Below are 19,803 nucleotides of genomic sequence, written 5' to 3'. Positions count from 1 at the left end.
GGGCAGGACATCAAATGTGACCCTAATATTTAGGGACCAAGGGAGAGAGAAAACAGGAGCCACCAACAGGTTAGTGTAATATCAGTACAGGTGCACAACCTTTTATACGAAAGCCTTGGGACCAGACACTTGTCGGATTTCGGACATTTTCGGATGTCCGAATGGAAGATTTTTAGCGTAGATTAGGTAGGTAGCGCGGGCGGCTTGAAAAGTCTGGAGCATTGTAAATCAGATTGTAAATCATTGCATAAATGTTAGTCAGTTAGTTTGGAGGGATTTTATGTGGTGGTGGTTGGGTGGGTGGGTGAAGGGGGAAACTTTAATTCTTAGTCCACTACCTGGTCGGCGACTCCCAACATCGCGGAGCTGGGGGCTCCGTCCGGCCGCGGGTGTTGTAGCTCCGACCCCGGCAACTCGACCCCTGGCTGCGAGGCGCTCCAAATCCAGCGCCGCCCGCGGTCGGACGCCCGCAGCCCCAGCTCCGCGAATGTTGGGAGAAGGCGGCCTCAGCGCCCTGGAGCTTACCGCACAGCGACCCGGTAAGGCATTGCCCGCTTCCCGCTGGTATCCCAGCGCTGCGACGCCGCCGACTCCCAACATTTGCGGAGCTGGGGCTGCGGGCTTCCGGCCGCGGGCGGCGCTGGATTTGGAGCGCCTCGCAGCCAGGGGTAGAGTTGCCGGGGTCGGAGCTACAACCGGCGCCGCCCGCAGCCCCAAATCCAGCTGGGAGTTGGCGGCCACAGCGCTGCGGAGCTTACTGCACGGCGACCCGGTAAGGCATTGACCGCTCCCCGCCTCTCCGACCAGGTAGGGGAATAAGAATTAAAGTTTACCCCTTCAACCCCCCCTTCACATAAAAGCCCTCCAAACTAACTGACTAACATTTAAGCAATGGTTTACAGATGTTTAAGTGTCTCCCCGGACTCCGGGGATGAGGCAGCCGCTACAGTAGTACAGACCTGGGTTGACCGTGGGTCGTTTCGGGTCAAGTTTGGCGCCAAACGCGAGCTTTGGTGTGCAGACGACATCCTGGAAAAAATGGCCGGTTTTCGGAGTTTTCCGGTTTCCGGAACACCGGATAAAAGGTTGTGCACCTGTAGCAGGAAAAATGTTAGTATCTATGGCGAGGGATGTTGTAAAGGAACATCTTACAGAACGTAGAAGCATGGAACTGCACAAATACTGGATTGTTGTTGGTTTTTGGTGTTGTTGGTGGTGGTTGGTTTGAAATAAAGCACTGCCAATGGTTGCTGGTGGTGGTTGGTTTGAAATAAAAGCACTGCAAGTGGTTGTTGGTTTGAAATAAAGCATTTGAATGTGGTGGCCTTGCGCCCTGCATGAAATGGTATGAAACTGCATTTGAATTTGGTGGCCTTGCACCTTGCTTGAAATGGTATGAAACTGCACTATCATTTGGTGGCCTTGCACCCTGCTTGAAGTGGCATGAAACTGCACGTGAATTTGGTGGCCTTGCACCCTGCTTGAAGTGGCATGAAAACTACACTTGAATTGGGTAGCCTTGTACCCTGCTTGAAGTGCCATCAAACTGCACTTGAATTTGGTTGGCTTGCACCCTGCTTGAAATGCTATGAAACTGCACTTGAGTTTGGTTGACTTGCACCCTGCTTGCAATGGCATGAAACTGCACGTGCACCCTGCTTGAGATGGAATTTCAAGGAATAGCCGTGAGTCAACATATTGGAATTGGCGGAGAGGTGGAATATTGCGTTGGGGGACCAGCCCTCCCGTGTGAACATGGGACCCAACGGGTCCCACTTAGTCTAGTCGGAGTCATAAAACTATACAGCTCAAAACAGGCCCTTCAGCCCAACTCATCCATGCCGACCAAGTTGACTGTGCCTGGGCCATACCCCTCCAAACCTTTACTATACATTGTCTTTTAATTGTACCAACCTATCCAGCCTCTCCTTATCACTCAGACCTTCCTGACCCAATAATATCTTTATGTTTTTTCGCACTCTTTCCAATTTAATGACATTCTTCTAATAGCAAGGAAGCCAGAACTCTACATAGTAATTCATTTGGGACCTGACCAGCATCTTGTACAGCTGTAACATAGTCATAGTCATAAGAGTGTGAAAACAGTCCATCCGACCCAACTTTCCCACATCGACCAACAAGTTCCATCTACATTAGTCCCACTTGCACAATGTCCCAATTAATGAAGGTAAGTATGCCACACACCTTCCTCACCACTCTGTGTACCTGGATCATCACCCTCATAGAAGTACATATCTGGGATTGTACTAAAGCCGTCAAAATAGTCAAAGGGAACTGGAGGAATAAACATGCAGGGAGATTGCAGACAGTTGCAAAACTAATAGGGTTGTCATAGTAACATTCCCAACATAGATAGGGACTGCCAAAGTGCCAAGGGATTAGATTGTGTTAAATTTGTCAAATGCGTTCAAGAAATGTTCAGCAAATGTTTCCTCAGGCAATAGCACAAAACAAAAAAGTTTTCACTGCACCTTGGTACACATGACAATAATAATCTAAACTAACGTTGTCACTACAATGGAGAGGGCAAAGCTTGACTGAGGGAATTTGCCTGAGCAGGTGACTGAAGTGTCAATAAGCAAGCCTTTTGGAACCAGCACCAGTTACTTCTATTAGCTTTGGCAAGGGTTAGTCCATAACTTGGAGTATGGTCAACATTATGTATTAAACACAAACCTGTACAAGTTAATTGGAGTTGGTTGTTTGGGTGCATACATGGGGAAGTGGGATGCTTTAAAAGTGTGATCATGAGAGTTCAAGGCATGCATGTTACCGTTAGTGTGAAGGGCAAGGCAGGAGGGTGTAAGGAACCCTGGATGATGAGAGAAATTAAGCCTGTGCAGACCCGTACGAAGCTTTTCAAAAAGGGGGGTGGCATGACAGGATTACAGAAAACCTAATGTGAAATAATGTGAAATAACGAGCGCGAAGCGTGAAGTCCCTCGATGCCGGGGTTTTTGATGCTCTCTGATCCATTCTGAGCCTTGTTTTGGAGCATTTTTGCATAAAATTTATGACCAACATTTCAGAAATTAACAAGAATCTGAGGTAGCTTTTTCACACAAAGGGTGCTGGGTGTATGTAACTAGCGGCCAGAGGAGGTAGTTAAGACTGGGACTATCCTAATGTTTAAGATACATTTGCACACGTACACAGATAGGACAGATTTAGATGGATACTAGACCAAGTGCAGACCCGTTGGGGGTCTGCTCCCCCAATGGTGTGATCCCCCAAACCAATATTCCACCATGCACCCGTCTCCTCCAATGGAACTGAAGCCGTTCCCAAAAGTAAGATTCCAGCATTGCCCTGCCTCCCTCAGCAGTGGATTAAAAAAAAATCCAATGGCACCTCCCCTGCCTGCTGCAGCAGTGAAAAGTTCAGAATGTTCCTGTCTTGCAACTTTGTTTCGAAGTGTGTTGGAAGCTGGCATGTAAATGGAGAAGCCAGTTTCTTTTTGAAATACTTGGGGGTGGGGGGGTGGGGGAGAAGGATTTGATTAAAAACGTGTACTTCAACACGACGAAATGAAATGAGGACCGGATACTTAGAAAGAAAAGCGAAATCTCTACCGAAATGGAAAATATCTCGGAGATTGAGCGTCTGGATTGGGCGTGGCAATGAATCAAAGGAAGAAATGCAGCCGGCAGCCGTACATGCAAATTAATCCATTCCGATTGGACATCTGCGAGCATCGGCACCATTCCGATTAGACATCTGCGAGTATCGGGCACGAATCGAAAGGCAGGAAGGGCGCCGGTCGGCATTCGGTCGGATGGCCCCAGAGTTTTATAGATATACTAGACCAAGTGCAGACCCGTTGGGTCTGCTCCCCCAATGGTGTGATCCCCCAACCCAATATTCCACCATGCACCCGTCTCCTCCATTGGAACTGAGCCCGTTGCCAAATGTAAGTTTCCAGCACTCCCCTGCCTCCCTCAATTGCAGCCCTCCCCTGCCTGCTGCAGCAGTGAAAAGTTCAGTGTTCCTCTCTTGCAACTTTGTTTGGAAGTGTGTTGGAAGCTGATGTAAATGGAGAAGCCTGTTTATTTTTGAAATACTTGGGGGGGGGGGGAGAAGGATTTGATTAAAAACATGTACTTCAACACGACGAAATGAAATGAGGAGCGGATACTTAGAAAGAAAAGCGAAATCTCTACCGAAATGGAAAATATCTCGGAGATTCTGCGTCCGGTTTCGGAGTTGCGGAGCGTCAAAGGAAGAAACGCGCGGCGGACGTGATCCCCCAACCGTATATTGCACCATGCACCCGTCTCCTCCATTGGAACTGAGCCCGTTCCCAAATGTAAGATTGCAGCCCTCCCCTGCCTGATGCAGCAGTCAAAAGTTCAGTGTTCCTCTCTTGCAACTTTGTTTCAAAGTGTGTTGGAAGCTGACATGGAGAAGCCTGTTTATTTTTGAAATACTTGGGGGTGGGTGGGGGGGGGGGGGTGGTGTAGGATTTGATTAAAAAAGCGTACTTAAACACGACGAAATGTAACGAGGAGCGGATACTTAGAAAGAAAAGCGAAATCTCTACCGAAATGGAAAAGACGTCGGCGATCCCGCGTCCGGTTTCGGAATTGCGGAGCGTCAAAGGAAGAAACGCGGCGGACGCCGTACGGCGGCAGGCGGACTGATTTGAGTTTTATATATATATAGATAGAAGATAGATAGATAGATAGATTTATATATATAAGAAGATAAAGAAGAAGATAAGATAAGATATAAGATAGATAGATAGATAGATATAGATAGATGGGCCAAACGCGTGTGAGTGGGACTAGTGTAGATGGGACATGTCGGTCGGTGTGGGAAAGTTGGGCTGAAGGGCCTGTTTCCACACTGCATCATTCTATGACTAAAAAGTGAAGAAGAAAAATGCATGTAGATAAGCAGAGCAGATTTGAAAGAGGAGTGAAATGTAAAGGCAGAGAGAGGTTTATGGGTGGAAGAACATAGGAAAGGAGGGGGGAGAGTGGGCTTGGGAAGGAGGGGGGAGAGTGGGCTTGGGCAGATGGGTGAAGGGAAAATAGTCACAAAGTGCTGGAGTAACTCAGCGGGTCAGGCAGCATCTGCGGAGAATAGGAATAGGCGACATTTCACAGAATGCTCGAGTAACTCAGCGAGTCAGGCAGCATCTGTGGAGAACATGGATAGGTGACATATCACAGAATGCTGGAGTAACTCAGTGAGTCAGCTAGCATCTGTGGAGAACATGGATATGTGACATTTCACAGAGTGCTGGAGTAACTCAGTGGGTCAGGCAGCATCTCTGGAGAAAAGGTATAGATTATAGTTCAGGTCAAGACCGTTCTTCAGTAATATTCATGATGTGCCATGCATAGACATTCCTGAATGTTACCCAAACCATCGTGAGCTTCTTTGTTACGGTGCTTGCCCTCTCCTATAACGTCTCTGCTACCTTGGGTGATGCAGGACAGGACAGGACACACGCTTTGGGACATGTTGTGAAGCTGTTGCGGTCTGTCCCAGCCTGGTAAAAACCTGGATGGAGTGGATTTGGAGAGGATGGTTCCACTAATGGGAGAGTCTAGGACCAGTGGCCACAGCCTCAGAATTAAAAGACATTCCTTTAGGAAGGAGTTGAACAGGAATTTCTTAAGTCAGAGGGTGGTGAACTGTGGAATTCATTGCCACAGACAACTGTGGAGGTCAAGTCAATGGACATTTTTCAGGAGGAGATTGATAGATTCTTGATTGATACGGGTGTCAGAGGTAATGGGGAGAAGGCAGGAGAATGGGTTTGAGAGGGAAAGATAGAGTCATAGGGTGATACAGTGTGGAAACAGGCCCTTCGGCCCAGCATGTCCCATCTGCACTAGTCCCACCTGCCCATGTTTGATCCATATCCCTCCGAACCTGTCCTATCCATGTACCTGTCTAACTGTTTCTTAAATGTTGCGATAGTCCCTGCCACAACTACCTCCTCTGGCAGCTTGTTCCATACACCTACCACCCTTTGTGTGAAAAACATACCCCTCAGATTCCTATTAAATCTTTTGCCCTTCACCTTAAACTTATGTCCTCTGCTCCTCGATTCACTTACTCTGAGCAAAAGACTCAACCATATCTATTCAAATCATGATTTTATACACCTCTATTAAATCATCCCTCAGCCTCCTGTGCTCCATGAAATAGAGTCCCAGCCTACTCAACCTCCACCTATAGCTCTGGCCCTCTAGTCCTGGCAACATCCTCATAAATCTTCACTGTCCCCTTTCCAGTTTGATGACATCTTTCCTATAACATGGTGCGCAGAACTGAACACAATACTCTGAATGCGGCCTCACCAACTTCTTATGCAACTGCAACATGACCTCCCAACTTCTATACTCACCCTACACGCTGTTACTCCAGCACTATGAAACGTCACAGAACAGGGCAAGATTAGCAAATTTGCTGATGATACAGAAGTGAGTGGTTTTGCAGATAGTGAAGATGGTTGTGAAAGATTGCAGCATGATCTGGATCAATTAGCCAGGTGGGCAGAGGAATGGTTGCTGGTTGCATGGTTCCTTGAAGGTCGTGTCGCAGGTATGTCAGGTGGTCAAAAAGTATTTTGGCACTTTGGCCCTCATCAATCAGAGTATTGAATATAGAAGTTGGGAGGTCATGTTGCAGTTGTATAAGACGTTGGTGAGACCGCATTTAGAATATTGTGTTCAGTTCTGGGCACCATGTTATGGGAAAGATGTCAAACTGAAAAGAGTACAGAGATCCCCATCCTGGATCAGTCCAATCAGGGTTTTGTCATCCACAAACTTAAGAAGCTTGACAGAGGTGTCTGTGGAGGTGCCGTCATTGGGTGTGAAGTGGTGATTGGAGTGGAGTGGAGTGGTGATTGGACTAGGGTGGGTGTAGAAGGGGTGTGGGTGGTTGGGTCGGGTGGGAAAGGTTCCACTCTTTTCATACTGGGGTCTTGCCTTAAGTAGGTGTGAAGTGGTGAATGAGAAGGAGAGGGTGCAGGGTCCATTCTTTGCAGACTGGGGTCTGGCTGTGTTTGTTGGGGAGGGGGTACCAGGGTTATGTTTCTGATTTTCAAACCTGCAGTAAAACTCATTCGGGTTGTTCGTCAGCTGACGATTGTCTAAAGAGCGGGGGGCTTTCCTCTTATAGCTGGTGATTTTTTGCATGCCCTTCCAAACTGAAGAAGAATCACTAGCTGAGAACTTGCTCCTCAACTTCTCAGAGTATCTTTCCTTGGCTGCTCTGGTGCCTCTTCTCAGCTCTTTATCGATTAGGCTATCTTTTAACTCTTTAACGATTAGGCTATCGGCTTGACGCATATTTGCCCCCATATTTGCCCCTACCCCCCTCCCCCCGATCTCAAAATGGAAATGTTACATCTGTATATAATTATCCCATTAAAACGTGTATTTATGTCACAAACTATGGAACTCATATTTTTCAGTATTGTTATCAAGGAAAAGAAAGCAGTTCCAATTGTTTGATATTATTTCATATTGTTTAATATTATTGGGGAAGAGCCGATCCTGGACTTACCTTGCCTTTGACCTTGTCCTTTACCATCTGGACGCCCGCAGCAACGGCTGCGGAGGGTGGGGGTCCCGACCACGGGGGAAAATGAAGGAGGTCTGGCCAAGTTATGTGCCTTTCACCAGTGTTGAATGCTGTGGTGGATGTTTGTGGTATATTTTTATTGTAGTTGTGTGTTCTTTATTATTGTACCGCTGCTGACAACCCAAAATTCCACCGACCCTGGTTGTGTGGCAATAAATTCTATCAATCAATCAATCAATCAATTCATATGGACGAGAAAATATAATAGCTCTAAAACCTATCTTAATTTTGCAATCTCACTCAAGATAATCCCCCTTTCCCTCGCCACTCCCCATCACTCTCCTCTCCCTTCCCCTCTCTCTCTCTCCCCCTCCCCCCTCTCCCCCTCCCCCCTCTCTTTCTTGCGGGGGGGGGGCGAAGATGAAGGTGGCGCGGGCCCAGCACGGGCCCAGTGGGCGGGGGTGATGAAGGTGGCGTGGGCCCCGTGGGGATGGCGGGGACCCAGCGGATGTCAGTGGGGGTGGCGTGAGCCCAGCGGGGATGGTGTAGATCCAGCGGGGGTCAGCAGGGGTGGCGTGGACCCAGCAGGGGTCAGCAGGGGTGGCGTGGACCCAGCAGGAGTCAGCGGGGATGGCGTAGACCCAGCAGGGGTCAGCAGGGGTGGCGTGGGCGCAGCGGGGGTGGCGTGGGCCCAGCGGGGGTGGCGTGGGCTCAGCGGGAGTGGGGTGGGCTCAGCGGGGGTGGCGTGGGCTCAGCGGGGGTAGCATGAACCCAGCGGGGGTGGCGTGGGCCCAGCGGGGGGCAGTGGGGGCGGTGTGGGGGGAAGATGGCTTGAGCCCCGGCGGCAGGGGGAGGAGAGGAGAGCGGGCTACGCCGCAGCGGCGACTGGTGTTGGGGTTACAGCCGCTGCGTTCAGAGGACGAGAGAACAGAGAACTGGCCGTTTCCAAAGTGGAAACATCGATTTTTCTTTTTCTTCCAATTTTTTTTGGGGTGACTTTTTTCTTAAGGCACCTCCCCTTCGGATGGCCATGCTGTGGTCGTGAAAAAGATGGAATGGGTCAGGTATCAGCAGCTATGATCGTGTATTCCTGAAAGAGTATAGGGGATTGAGGAGCGTACTTAATTAAGTCCGGTGGGCAAAAGGGAACATGAGAGAGCTCTGGCAGGTAAGATTAAGGAGAATCCAAAGAGATTTTATGTACATTAGGGGGAAAGGGGTAACTAGAGAGAGAATAGAGCCCTTCAGAAACCAAAGTGGTCATTAATGAATGGAGCCACAGGAGATGGGCAAGGTCCTCAATTAGTATTTCTACTCTATTTTTTACTGTGGAGAAAGATATGAAAACTTGGGAGTTAATGGAGAAGTCTTGAGGATCGTCCCCATTACAGTTGAGGGGTGCCAGACTTCCTAAAACATACATCGAAGTTAGATAAATCTCTCAGGCAAGATGAACTATATACATGGACACTGTGGAAACCTGGAGAAGAAATTGCAGGAGCCCTGGCTGAGATATATGAAATATCATTATTGATGGGTGAGGTGCCAGAAGACTGAAGAGTGGCAAATTATGTGCCCCTATTTAAGAATGGCTGCCAAGAAAAACCTGGGAACTATGAACCAGTGAGCCTAAAATTGTGGTTGGAAAGTTACCGAAGGATTCTAAGGGATAAGATATATATACATCTAGATAGGCAGGGTTGATTAGGGATCAACATGGTTTTGTATGTGAGAGATCTTGTCTCACGAATTTGATGGAGTTTTTTGAAGAAGTAACCAAGAAGGTTTACAAGGCCAAGACCGTATTCTATTTTCAAGGCCTTTGATACGGTTCCACATAGAAGTCAAAGTAATAGAATCATAAAGCACGGAAACAGGCCATTCGGGCGAACCTGTCCATGCCAAGCGGGTAAGATCATCGCTGACCCCTCTCACCCTGGCCACAAACTCTTTGAATCACTTCCCTCTGGAAGGCGACTCCGGACTGTCAAAGCTGCCACAGCCAGACATAAAAACAGTTTTTTTCCACGAGTAGTAGCTCTACTCAATAACCAAAAATTTGTAGCCTCCTTTTGCTCTGGTATTTTATTTAATTCACATGTTTAATCGATAATGTTTTATTATTAATGTTTAATGTTTTATGTATATTTCCTAACTGTCACTGTATGTCATGTTGTCACTTGCGGGCAGAGCACCCAGGCAAATTCCTTGTATGTGAATACTTGGCCAATAAACTTATTAATTCATTCATTCATTCAACCAAGTTGCCCCCATCTACGCACATTTGGCCCATGTTCCTCTAAACCTTTCCTATGCATGTACTTTTCCAAGTGTCTTTTAAATCATGTTCCAGAGGGTGGCGTTGGAAGGTTGTTTCTTGGACTGGAGGACTGTGACTAGTGGTGTGACTCAGGGATTGATGCTGGACCCATTGCTGTTTTTATCAACAATTTGGATGAGAATGTACAATACATGATTAATAGATTTGCAGGTCACACTAACATAGGTGGTATCTCAGACATTGAAGATGGTTATCAAGAAATACAGCAGGATCTTGAGCAAGTAGGCCGAGGAATGGCTAATGGAGTTTTCTTCAGATAGGTGTGAGGTGCTGCATTTTGGAAAGTCAAACTAGGGCAGGACATACACAATCATAGGGACCTCAGGAGTGATGTAGAGCAAAGGAATCTAAAAGTACAAGTACATAGTTCCCTGAAAATGGTGTCACAGTTAGATAGAGCGATGATGGTGCATTTTGGCACATTGGCCATCATCAGTCAGGGACATGGGTATGGTAATTGGGACGTTATAGTTGAACAGAGACATTGGTGAAGTCCTACTTACAGCATTGTGTTCAGTTATTGTCGCGCTGACATAGGAAAGATGCCACTAGGGTGGAAAATGTGCAGAGAAGATTTACAAGGATGTTTCCAGGACCTAAGCTACAAGGAAGAATTAGCAGGCTAGGACTTTATTTCATGAAGCACGGGACGCTGAGGGGGGATTTTAAAGACGTGTATTGAATTATGTGATTAATAGATGGGGTGAACGCAGTCTTTTTCCCCAGGAAAGTGGAATTAAGAATGAGAGAGCATACGTTTATGATAAGAAGGTAAAGGTTTAATGGGAACCCGAATGGCAAATACCTCGATACAGAGGGTGGTAGGAACAAGCTGCCAGAGGAAGTAGTTGCGGCAGATACAATAACAACATTTAAAAGACATTTGAACACTACATGGATCAGAAAGGTGGAGAGGATATGACTGCTACAATCAACATTACACTGAAGATGCAAAGTATGGAGTCTCATATGGAGAGTAACAAGCAGAGTATGGAGACTAGCATGGAGAGAATTTCTCAAAAAATTGATAATACTTGCAGTGAGTTAAAAGAACTGAAAAGCAGTATAAGGAATTTGATAAGAGATTAAAATCAGAGTGTATTAGAATTGAAAACGATTACAACAAGAAATTTAAAGGTGTAAAGGATGATATCGGAAAGCTGGATGAGATAATGGAAGAGATGGAGAATGAGATAAAAGAGATTGTCTCGGAAATAAAGAGTTTGAAACAATCACAGAAAACTGAAGAGGTAAAAACTTGGAAGAATAACTGATAAATGTCTGGACCTAGAAGCAAGAACTCGGAGATATGACCTGAGGATTCTCGGAGTAAAGGAAGGACGAGAGGGACATGAATCTCAAGCATGTACTTTCGGTACTGATTTACTCAAAGATGTCTTTGAACTGTCGGAAGAACCAAGTATAGACGTTGCTCACCGAGTTGGGTGTGTTGCAAGAGGAACAAACTATTCAAGACAGGTAATTGTGAAATTCTGTGACATCTCTTCAGTGGAATTTATATTGAAAAAGATCACTCATGGGAAGAAGCTGACATACCGTGGAGATAATGTGTGAATATTTCGCGATTACTCTCCCGAGGTAGTCCAGAAAATGAGATTGTTTACACCGGCAAGACACACTTTGAGGGATGTCCCGGGAGTAAGATATGGAATTTACTTTCCCGGAAAAATGAAGGTATCTTATAACGGCGTTGAACGCTCATTTGCAGATCCCGGAAAAGCTTTAAAGTATGGAGAGGATATCGTTAAGAAAACATCGGGGCAAGCTGCCGACAAGGAAGAAGATTGAACTTTTTACAGAGTTTTGAACTGATTAAAATGGCCGAGCTACCCAGACAATTATAAAGCTTATCTCGTTGGAATGTGTTATTCAGAGAGCTTGGTTATATTCAACCTTGGATGAAAAGCTCAAAGTTTAACCCCTTGGCACCTGCTTGTACAGTAGTTAACCCTTTGGTACCGGCTTGTATGATGTATGGTAGTTATAGAATGGGATATTATGTAAGAATCCTGGGTGGATATATATATGGGAAAGTTTAGATTAGATTAAGATTGGATAAATTGGAAGGACATATATACTTATTTAATCGTGTATATGTTGTGTTCTATATTTGTTTTGGTTTTTTTACTCCTTATGTCTCTTCCTGATAATTTTTTTTTTCTCTCGGCTGTCACTGGCGCTGGTTTGATAAACTCATATAAGAAAAGACAAAATATGAAACGGTATGTAACTTTTTATGAGGATTCACCAAGGGGGAGGAGCTCAATGTAGAACAACATCACGGAGGTCTATACATTTTTTGCCATCATTGGCTATTCGTCCTTAAGGTATCTTCCCTTAGATACCTTAATAGCACCTTTTTTTTAAAGCACAATCAAGATTTCTATCTGTTTAATTTTTTGAAAGTAATTGTATATCACATTCTTTCTTTCTTTTTCTAAGGCACTTTACAAGAAGGAGATGCAATATAAATCTAATAAACCGGGATGACCACCCAACTCCTAAAATTCTGAGGTATTTGGTTGCACCATATGATTCAGGAATATTACCTTGATTTACAATGCAAGACGATAGACAAATAAAGAATGGAGGAATTACATTTTGTAGTTGGAATATAAGGGGTGCCAACGAACCAATTAAGAGGGGTAACATTTTTGCCCAACTAAAATCGTTGAAAAGCGACATAATGGTTTTGCAGGAGACACACATGAAACAACAAACACAAATGAGATTAAAGGCGAATTGGATAGGCCAAACATACTACTCCTCATTTACTTCTAAATCTAGGGGTACAGCTATTCTTATTAGGAAAGGTATTCCTTTTAAATTAAAGAATACTATATCAGATAAAGAGGGAAGGTATATTATAGTTTCGGGAGAAATTTATGCAACCCCACTAACTTTGATAAATATTTATGCTCCGAATTTTGATAACCCCCAATTTTTTGATAAAAGTATTGACATAATATCAGAGTTTAATTACCAAAATGTGATAAACACTTTAACTGTGTTTTAGATTCATATCTAGATAAATCAGCAAAACAAAAGAAGAGTAATTTAAAATCTAAGACTAGCGAACTTCTAAATACATATATAAAAAATACTAATATAATAGATGTATAGAGATCTGCTAATCCAGTTGGAAGGGAATACTCGTTTTACTCTTCGGTACATAAAACTTATTCAAGAATTGATTATTTTTTAGTGGATATGAAATTAATGCCATATACAAACAACCCAACATACCACATTAGTAGTATCTCAGATCACTCTCCGTTGACATTTTCTGTAAAATTTGACCGAATGCCGGGTAAAAAAAAATTTTGGAGGTTTAATACACATATTTTAAATGATGTGCAAGGCTATCAATATTTAAAACAACAAATTAATCTTTTTATCGATACAAATGATATACCAGGTACTTTGCCTTCTTTATTATGGGAAACCTTTAAGGCATTTATGAGAGGAATTATAATTTCATATCAAAGTTTTCAAAATAAAAAGAATAAGACAGAACAATTGTTGTTAGAACAAGAAATCAGACAGTTAGAGTTGGATAATGCCAAAGATTCCACGACAGATAAACACAATATTACTGAAATTTAAACTTAATCGAACTTTATCGGCAAGAGTATTAAGACTATTCTAAATTACAAAACAGGAACATTTTGAGTTTGGTGACAAACCACATAAGCTTTTAGCTCGCCAATTGAAAAAACAAGAAAAGGAAAATACTATAACCAAAATTAAATCTGAGAAAGATGAATTACTAATACTACCTAAAGATATTAATAACAGATTTGCCCAATTTTACCAAAACTTATATACATCTAAAATTAAAATAGAAGATAGTAAAATAAAAAAAATTCTAGATAACTGTAATCTTCCAATGCTGGACCTTTTGGAACAAGAGGAACTAGGAGCTCAAATTACAATCAAAGAAATAGGTGAAACAATAAAATCGCTGAAAAATGGTAAGACACTGGGACCAGATGGTTTTAATAATGAATTTTATAAAAAATTTCATGAGATAACGACCCCTTATTTATTTAATTTATACTCCCATGCTTTTAAAGAAAACAAACTACCTGAAACACTAACAGAATCAACTATTACGCTTATTCCAAAAAAAGATAAAGATTTAGAAGATCCGGGCTAGTACAGAGCTATATCACTTTTAAATACAGATCAGAAAATTTTAGCAAAGATTTTAGCAAGAAGATTAAGCAAATATATTAGTAAATTGATAAACCCTGATCAAACGGGGTTTATACCCAAAAGATACTCATTTAATAATCTGAGACGCCTGTTTAATATAATGTACTCGCATAAAGTAGAGGAAGATGATATATCAATTACTATACCTATTTCAGTCTATACCGGTATATATACCAAAATATATATTTTTTAAATTAGACTCTAATATTAGTAATTATATTTGGGACTATAGATCACATAGAATCACAAAAAAATACTTATGTAAACCAAAAGAGGTCGGGGGACTTTCACTTCCGAATTTTATGTATTATTACTGGGCAGTGCATATTAAGAATATGATTTATTGGTTGGATAGTTCTACCCAACAGACAGAATGGATAAAAATGGAGGAGGATTGCCATCCTTGTAATATAGGAACAATCCTCTTCTCCCCAAAAAAACTGAATAACACAATATATAAGAAGAACCCAATTATATATGGTACAATAAGAATTTGGAAACAAATAAAATTATCTTTAAAATTAAGAAATCTATCACTGTTAATGCCAATTGCGAATAACCCTTTATTTAAACCATATCTTATTGATAAGACATATAACCAATGGGAAAGTCTCGGAATTAGAAGGATCGGGGGTATGTACGAAATGGGAAACCTACTATCATTCCAACAATTACAATTAAAATTTAAATTGAAAAACAACCAATATTTTAAATATGTTCAGATTTGCGATTTCATGAAAACATATATATACAAGGATATCAAAAAGTAACTCCTGACATTGGAAGAAGCAATGAATATTGAAGCTGTCTCACAAAAATTAATATCATATTATATAATAGTATTCTAAATATAGACCTACCATCGACAGAGGTACTTAGAGAAGAGTGGGAACGGGAACTAATGATAAAAATTACGAAGGTTAAATGGGAAAAATACTTGATATATATTCACAAATGTTCAATTAATGTAAGACATAATCTAATTCAATTTAAAATTGTACATAGATTATATTATTCAAAAACAAGATTGAACAAATTTTATCCAAATATATCCGCCACTTGTGATAAATGTCTAGCCCAAAAGGCAACTATAACACACTCCTTAGTTTCCTGCATAAAACTTTATAGATTTTGGAATGATATTTTTGAAATATTTACAAAATTATTCAAGACAAGAATGGAACCTAATACTGAAATGATTATATTTGGCGTAATGGAAGATGGGAATAAATTGAACACATCTCAAAATCTATTCCTTAACTATGGTTTAATAATAGCAAAAAAATTAATACTTAAATTTTGGAAGGGTACATCAATACCAACGCTTAAAATGTGGATTGCAAGTATGTTGGACACCGCTCATCTTGAGGAAATGCGATTCCTCCTAATGGATAAATCAGACCAATTCATAACGAGTTGGTCTCCATTCGTCGTTTTTTTGGAATCATATGGTGTAACACAATTGTAAAAAATAACTGTTTCAGGACTGGACGAGGGTTGGTCAAGATTATAAATAATGATCTACTTTTCTTTTTTATTTTATTTTCTTTTCTCTAATTTCTCTCTCAACTTTGTTCATTTACTCGTTCTCTTTCTTCACACACTATATATTTCACATCTTTCTATCCTTTACTATCTAACTTCTTTTTCTTATTCTAATCTTTTTTCAATGTAACAAAAAAAGAAAGTTGTACATAAAATGTATTATGAAAATATATATTAGGCACTTTGGTGCCATAAGACTGTACTTACTTCTAATAAAATAAAAATAAATTTAAAAAAAGAAAGGTGGAGAGGGATATGGGCCAAAAGTGTGTAAATGAGATAAGCTTAGTTAGAGCATCTTGGTCGGTATGGGCGAGATGGGCCGAAGGGCCTGCTTCCTTGCTTTAGGACTCTATGACCTGCACACTGAGCTCTCTCTGTTGTACAACACTCCCCAAGTTTTTACCCTTTACTGTGCAAGTCCTGGCCTGGTTTATCCAACCAAAATACAATATCTCACATTTATCTGAATTAAACATCATCTGATATTCCTCAGCACATTGGTTCAATCAATCAACATCCTATTTTAATAATAGATAACCTTCATCACTGTCACCATACCACCAATTTTAGTGTCATCCATAAACTTACTAACCATGCCATGTACATCCACATACAAATCAATAATGTGACCAATGACCGGCTCTGGACTGAGCACTGACCTGTGGTACACACTTGTTCCAGGCCTCCAGTCTGGAAAACAACTCTCTACCACTGCCCTACCTTTTTCTACCGTCATCGACCTTCAACTCTGGTTCCCATGTGATCTAAACTTCCTGACCAGCCTCCCATGTGGTATCTTGTCAAAGGCCTTGCCATGTAAACAACATCTACCACACTGCTATCATCAATCATTTCGATCACCTCTTCAACAAACGCGAGCAGATTTGTGAGACATGATTTCCTAACACAAAACCATGCTGACTATCCCTAATCAGTCCTTGCGTTTCCACATGTCTGTGGATGCAATCTTTCAGAATCCCCTCCATAACATACCCGCCATTATTGTATTGGATACACAGATGATGGAAAGCAAAGATTAGCGATGTTACAATACTTACCTTTAGCGGTGCTGCAGTTCTGCCACTGGCCGTGTGCGCGACTTTGGCGCCTTTGAGGGGGGTGGGGGGCGGGATAAAAAATGCCATTTTGTACTGCCTATCAGAGGCGGACTTCCTCGGGCTGCTAGCTGCTGAAGAATAATCGATCCGACTCCTGTTCGCGCTATATATTTTTTTTTAATCGGTGAACAATTTAATATTTGGATTAAAATAAAAAGCGACTTCTAACGCCCTCCACGCCTATAACGTGACGGATCGCAAGAACGGGAAGAAACAAAGTGTAAGTCGTTTATTTTGCATGTAATCTTCCTTCTTGGGATGGCTTTAACCTAATTTTACATTGTGAAAATGTTATTTGGGCCCCATACGAACCGGCAGTGTTTTTCCTGCCGATATGGAGTTCAAATTCACCGCAACCGCAACGTTCCAATCGATCGCGTTCCAGAAGCAAGATGATTAAAATGCCCATTTTTTTGGACAACATGCCATAAGCCGTCTAAATTGTCTATATTTGGGTTATTCTCTCTCCTTGATCATTATTTTTAAACTAAATACTAGACCAAGTGCAGACCCGTTGGGTCTGTTTCCCCAACTGTGTTTGCGGGGGGCGGGGGGGGGGGGGGCTGCAGCATCACACTCACATTAACCACCCCCCAAACACACATGTGGGGGGGAGGGGGCGGTGAGAAGAGAGGGGAGGAGGGGAGAGGAGAGGAGGAGGAGGAAACGGGACAGATTTGGGAGGGAAAGGAGAGTGGGGTAGGGGGTGAGAGAGGGGGATGGGGAGAGAGATGTGGGGGATGGGGGGATGGGGAGGGAGGGAGGGGGAGGGGGGGGAGGGGTGGGGGGGAGAGAGGGGAAAGAGTGGGGAGGGAGAGTGAGGTGAATGTTAAAGACTGTATTATTTAACTGTCCACAGGTGACAGAGGTGGCACGTTTGTGAGCCTTGCCAGGTAATTGCAGTAGGATTTGGAGATGGTATTCTGTACACTATGGTAAAGGGATGCATGTTTCTGATGGTGGGTAGTGCACCAATCAAGCAGATTGTTTGGTACTGAGCTTCTTCACTGTTAATGCCGCTACAGTGTTACATATTGTGTATGTGATGAAGAAAATGGGAGGCAGGTTATTCAGTCATCGCAGAATACCCAAGCCTAGACGTACACGGACACCACCAGTATGTATCTCTGCAATCTGGCTACATTTCTGTGCGTAGGCAACATCAGTGTGATTGATGATAGTCCTGTAACACAGCACGGATAGCAAAGAAACTGATTGGAAATTAATCTATGGAAAGTCATAAAAGTGATGTTAACAGAAATGGTACATATGTTCAAGTCAGTTAACACCAGTTGCTTGTTGCAAGAATTTCATGTACATCGCGGGCCAAATGGCTTAGATGGCGTATCTAGGTTGGTAAGGACGAGTTGGGGCTGAAGAGGGTTGCACAGATCTCATTAGGTGAATTGGAAGACATTAACATGGTGCCTGTTCAGGGATTGAGGTGAATGTTAAAGACTGTATTATTTAACTGTCCACAGTGTTCTTGAAGTATTGTGAAGCAGCCACTTAAAGAATAACTTGCCATTCATCTGACAACTGCTTTTCACAGGTTTCTGCCTTGAAATCAATATTTCCTGTTAATTAATGCCCCTGGTATTTTTCTGACAAGTACAATAAAGGTTCCGCTAGCTTCTCACAATACTCTTAATTACTTAGTTCTTCTCGTTATTAGAAACATGAATAATGGGAGGTGATCAAACAACTTTAACATTCAGCAGTTACTACTCATAACAAAGAAGTTCAATTTTGCCCCTACCTCATGGTGTATGATTGAGCACAAGATAGGGATAATGGGCAATTACACTACAATATCCTTATCACTGAAATGTATAATACTCTTCTAATACTCTTCTATAAAACTAACTTGTTCTACCTGCCAGGGATGGATATCACGGTGTAACACATTCAAGATCACATGAAAAATTGATCATTTCTAAAGCATCTTAACCAAGTTGTGCCATCTCTTGTCATTCATTTTCCTGCATGTAAATGCCAACATAAAGTAAAACTGAATGATAAACGCTCAAGGGATAGAACATCACTGCGCAGGAACCGGCCCTTCCTTCGCTCCTTGATGTCTGTGCCATGCATGATGACAAATTCAACTTGTCCTTTCTGCCTACACTTGACATATGTCTCTATTCCCTGCATATTTGTTCTCCTATCTAAAAGCCTCTTAAATGTGCTACTGTAGTATCTGCTCCCACCATTCCTGGGAGCACGATCCAGGCACCTACTACTTTCCATGTAATAAAACTTGCCCAGCACATCTCCTATAAACCTTTCCACTCTCAGGATAAAGCTATGCCCTCTAGTGGTGCAGATGGTACAGCTGCTGCCTCACAGTGCCAGAGACCTGGGTTTGACCCTGACCTCGGGTGATGTCTGTGTGGAGCTTGCATGTTCTCCTTGTGACTTTGTGGGTTTCCTCCGGGTGCTCCAGTTTCCTCCCATATCCCAAAGACGAGCAAATGAGTAGTATAATTGGCCTTTATAAATTGCCCCTAGTGTGTAGGGAGTGGATGTAAAAGTGGGAACACGGTTGAATTAGTGTGAACTGATGATCAATCAACACCATAGACTTGGTGGGCCGAAGAGCCTGTTCTATACTGCATCTCTAAACTAAACAAATGTTTTGTTTTGAGAAACAGTATGGAAACAGACTCTTCGGACCACCTAGTCCGCAGAGACCAGCGATCCCCCCCGCATTAACACTACCCAACACACAATAGGGACAATTTTTTACATTGATACCAAGCCAATTAACCTACAAACCTGTACGTTTTTGGAGTGTAGGAGGAAACCGAAGATGTCGGCAAAACCCACGCAGGTTACAGGGAAAACATACAAACTCTGTACCGACAGCACCCGTAGTCAGGATCGAACCCAGATCTCTGGCACTGTAAGGCAGCAACTCTACTGTTGTTTGAGGTGAGGTGGGGGTGTGACAAAACTGGGCGGGAGATAGGTAGATACATACATACTAAC

General features: G+C 42.8%; 1 protein-coding gene across 2 annotated transcripts in view; it reads right to left on the bottom strand.

The window, feature by feature from the left end:
* The window catches only part of acot7 (acyl-CoA thioesterase 7), a 406,168-nt gene that overhangs the window by 323,900 nt on the left and 62,465 nt on the right, over positions 1–19,803 (bottom strand). The gene's annotated exons all lie outside the window — the stretch shown is intronic.

The sequence above is a fragment of the Leucoraja erinacea genome, chromosome 30 (genome assembly GCF_028641065.1).
Source record: "Leucoraja erinacea ecotype New England chromosome 30, Leri_hhj_1, whole genome shotgun sequence".
NCBI lineage: Eukaryota > Metazoa > Chordata > Chondrichthyes > Rajiformes > Rajidae > Leucoraja > Leucoraja erinaceus.
Note: the sequence above shows the minus strand (reverse complement) of the source record. Positions and strands in the feature narration are given on the sequence as shown.